The 4,306-nt window shown below is 32.4% G+C and overlaps 1 protein-coding gene across 4 annotated transcripts in view; it reads right to left on the reverse strand.

Annotated features, from left to right (window-relative positions):
• Positions 1-2,594, reverse strand: part of Zfand6 (zinc finger AN1-type containing 6) — a 59,856-nt gene extending 57,262 nt beyond the window's left edge. For 3 of the 4 annotated variants that reach the window (XM_023704645.1, XM_023704644.1, XM_023704646.1), the window contains exon 1: positions 2,522-2,594. The gene's annotated coding sequence lies outside the window, so the exon portion shown is untranslated. The remainder of the gene's footprint in view (positions 1-2,521) is intronic. The other variant, XM_023704647.1, reaches the window with a different exon arrangement.
• Between the last annotated feature and the right edge of the window lie 1,712 nt (positions 2,595-4,306).

Consider the following 4,306-nt stretch of genomic DNA (forward strand, 5'->3'; position numbering starts at 1 on the left):
AAAAAAAAAAAAAAAAAAAAAAAAAAATCAAATATTTTTCTTACATTCAGAAAGGAAACACTGATTACATAAATACTAAAAATCTTAGTTTTTTCTCTACTGTCCTAAATGTTAATAAAATGAAAGTGCATCTGGAAAAATATTTTTCAACCATAAAAACAAAAAATGCATAAAAAAACTTTCCCTGGGAATCAATGACAAACATTTCAGCTAATAGGAAAGATATTAAGTTATTCATAAATTTAAATAAAAGTTATAAAAATAACTTACTTGATATGTAAAATAAGGTAGACTATTGAATTCAAAACTACACACACTCAATTACTGTTTGCATCAATGAGTGATACTACTATATGTTAATTAAACTGGCATTTTTCTGTCTTGAATTGTGCTTTAATAACAAGTTTATTCTGCAACATTAGTCAACTAGTTCATACCAAAACAGTTACAGCCTATTTCATTTAGCAGACCGGTCAGTAAAGGTATACTTAATCTGCACTCATTGCCAAACAAAGAATGCTTTTAAAGACAAACGGAACATGCCTCATACCATTTTGTGTCTGTAGTTTTTAACCTTTAAATAAAAATCTATCATGTACTATAAAAGTGCAATACACCATTTTAAAACCTAGAATTATACATGCAAATTCTGTCTCTAAAATATATTTTTAAAAAACCCCAATTTCAGAAATGTGGTGACAACGGCAATTCATGTATGTTCCTATTAGGTATTTGCCCTCCCTAAAAATGTTTCTGATACAGTTTCTTAGAAGAAAACCTTTCTTTTGGAATGTGCTTACCAAAAGCAGCACACACAGTTCTAAGGAGAGCTAACATGACCAACAAAGCCACTATAATACATTAAGTCCTATACTTGCAGGTTGCAATATATAATGAATGAAATACCTAATAAAGATACATAATTGTTCACTTAAATGGATATTTTTCTTAATTTCTTTCAGCAAACTTTAATATCCAGAAAATGGACTCAGATTCATTGGTACTTTGAAAATGGAGTTTAGCTGTGTGGGCCAAAACCAGCCAACAACTCAGCTCTGGAGGCACACTGCAATACAAAAGTTAAGGGCCTACTCATTGGAGAAATTCTGAAACACATCCTGTTGCTGATATACAAATTTGCATAGTCTTTTGGGGAAGCAACTGGGCCAGTGAGTATTCACATTCCTTAATCTAGGTAAACTCTACCCAAGGGACTTTTTTCCAAAAGGAGTCTTTTTTTTTTTTTTTTTTAAGGAAAATATTGTAAAGATATGCATAGAATATGTTCAATGCAATGCTATTTAAAATGATAAAAAAAATCAGCAACAATCTAAAAGTAGAACAAACAAAAGACTAGATTAATTAAGGTTAAATCAACCTAAAAGTAGTATTTGGCTACCAGATTTAAATCAACTTTAATGAGAGGATACAGTTTAGTGAAAACAAAACAAATGTGCACTCATTCAAAAGTATTAGAAAACACAAGAGCATAAGATATAAAAGAGAAGATAGAAAAAATTAGACTACCATACAATATTATTGTGGTTATACAGGTAACTTAATGATTTTATTATAGTATAGCTTAAACAATAGATATAGCAGAAAAGCATTTAATCTAAAAAAACCCTCTGCATACTTTGGAACTAGCAACCTAACAAATGCAAGTACACTGAAGAAAATGCTTAGCTTGCATTTGGACTACTGAAATGAACTTTTATACCTTAATTTCTGAGCGCAAAGGGCAACAACATATAGAAAAGTCTCTACAAAGAAAAATTATTATACTGGCACATAGGAAAACTGTTTCATAAGTAAGAAACGTTAACAGAGTATTAGATACTTTTTTCCAAGTTTTGGGAGCTTATAGCTTTTAAATACGTAAATTCCTTCATTTCCTGTTTCAAAAAGCTGTTACTTATCTCCACCTTTGAAACAGTTTGAAGAAAACAGTTTTACTTTGCTCTACATAATATAAAGCACTCTCTTTTAAAAACAAAGCTAAAATTGTGACCAAATGAAAAATATTGCTGAATTTTAAATATACAAGATTTAAAGAAGAGGGATAATATTAAGGGTATCAAAGAAAATTAAATAGTTGGCATTTCAATTCTTATAAAAGAACAAAGTTAAACCTGCCACATTTATCTGTTTTTTTTAGCAACTTAACATCCCAGGTTTAAGGAAATAAATTTTCTCAAGATGTCATTTATAAAAACTGACAAATGACTGCTCCAACAGCCAATCCAAGAGCATAGTCTGTTTTCTATATGATTTTAAGTCAAAGATTTTTAATGACACTCAAATTCTTAACTAAAAATAATGATTAAAAGAAAGTCAAGTTTGATTCTCTGAACACCTATTTCCTGTCCAAACAGTCCTTTTGTTCTGCTTCCCTGTTTAATTTTAATGTTCAGTCTGAAGCAGAAAATAGAAACAATGACAAAACCTAATATACACAGAAGCATAAAAGAACAAAATAATGAAATATAGGAACATTAAAGGGTTAGAACAAAAATCCTACCAACAAAACCTCCACAATTTTCTGTTTGCTTCCCCTCAGATTAACTTCCCTTGAAGCTGTACTCCCAAGCAACCGAACTTGAATACCAAGCTCCACCTTCTCTAATTCTAGTGGCCCGAGAGTAAAACCTCCTCCCTGTTAGTGAAACTGATAATTGTGATTGGATGAGGCTAATATCCATTATTTAAAGAACTTTTCCTTGCTAGCATGTTAGGTTAAACACCCTAAAACCTCCGGGAGAAGCTGGCTTCTTAAAGAAACAGTAGGTAATGTTTCAGTTTTTCCATTTTTACTATTTGCTTTCTTTTTGTCTAGGTGAAAAATTAAGTAGCATGGATGAAAATAGCCTAGGACCTTTAATTTGAAGTTCAGTGAAAAGCTGTTTAAAATACATGCTTTTAACCTAAATCACGTGATAGTTGTGAAGAGCCATAAGTAGAATCTTACTTTAACAGAGTTTACACTTTGAAATGTTAAAACAACTACCAAAAAACCCATCACAAGATTTTTAGGAGACACACTATCAGCGTTTTCTGGGTCTTAAGGAGAGACCTAAGAGAAAATACACAGCGCTACAGCACTGCATGCGGGAGTCTCTTCTCGGCTGTTCAACTGAGCAGCTGAGCACAGTACATGTTCAGTGACATCAAACGCTGATACTTCTACTTAAAGCTGAGGGGAAATGAGCAGCAACAGCACTTCTGTGTTTAGCACACTTAGCAGCCGGACAGCTGGGGAGCTAGCTCGGAACAGGCACCTGCCTGACAAGCAGAAGGTCCTGAGTTCAATCCCCAGTACCAGGATAAGAGGGTGGGGCTATCTTAACAGCCTGACAGTGTACCTTTTGCCAAGGCTACTTTCTTGCCACTGCAAACAGGGATCTAAGACGGAAGAACAACTTATTCAGGTATAAATATTTTTATTTATTTTGGTTTTTGCTGGACTGGAGATCAACCCAGCACCTCACACACACAAGGCAAGCATGTATTACTTAGCTATTTCCCCAACACCCAGGTAGAAAGTTTAGAAAGTTAACTTTTTAAACTCTTTTTAAAAAGATGGGAAACTACTGTGCACCCAATTCAAGGTGGAAAGGGCACCTTAAGGTACAGATGAAAGATATATTCCTCCAAAAGATTCCATGAGCTATTTTAAGTGGTATTTTTACTACAGAGATTCTAAAGTGATACTACATAGATGTGTTGTTTTTTTAAAAGACGCTCTTTCACTATAACTATAATGTAGTTATACATAACTACATTTGCTACATTTTATGTTTATGTTTTAATTGAAACTTCATGATTTTTATTTTTCTTCATTAATTTTTTTTTAAATTTCACTTCATTTTTTTGTGGTGCTGGGGATAGAACCCAGATGCTTGTGCAAGCTAGGCAAGTTTCCACCACTAAGCTCCACCTGCTACCCTCAAGTTGCTCCTATTTTACAGCTTGGCCCACCAAACATTACTCTGATATTAATCACTATATGACTGATTCAAGAGCACTTAAATATAATTTTACTTATATCAAATTTTCCACTAGAATTCATAAAATAAACATCAAATTCAATATAAAATTAAAGGAAGTGATTTATTCTTAAATATGCTTTCAATAAACTTATGTATTACAGTAAATTTAACTTTTCAAAATTCAAAACCTTGCAACCATTCTTTTCTCAGAGAAAACTCAGAAAAAAGCCAACAAAATTGTTTCCAACAAAAAATGAAGTCTTTGTATCGAACTGAAAATTCACACAATTGCAACTAGACATGAATATGAGGCAAAA

The sequence above is a fragment of the Octodon degus genome, unplaced genomic scaffold (genome assembly GCF_000260255.1).
Source record: "Octodon degus isolate 3935 unplaced genomic scaffold, OctDeg1.0 scaffold00199, whole genome shotgun sequence".
NCBI lineage: Eukaryota > Metazoa > Chordata > Mammalia > Rodentia > Octodontidae > Octodon > Octodon degus.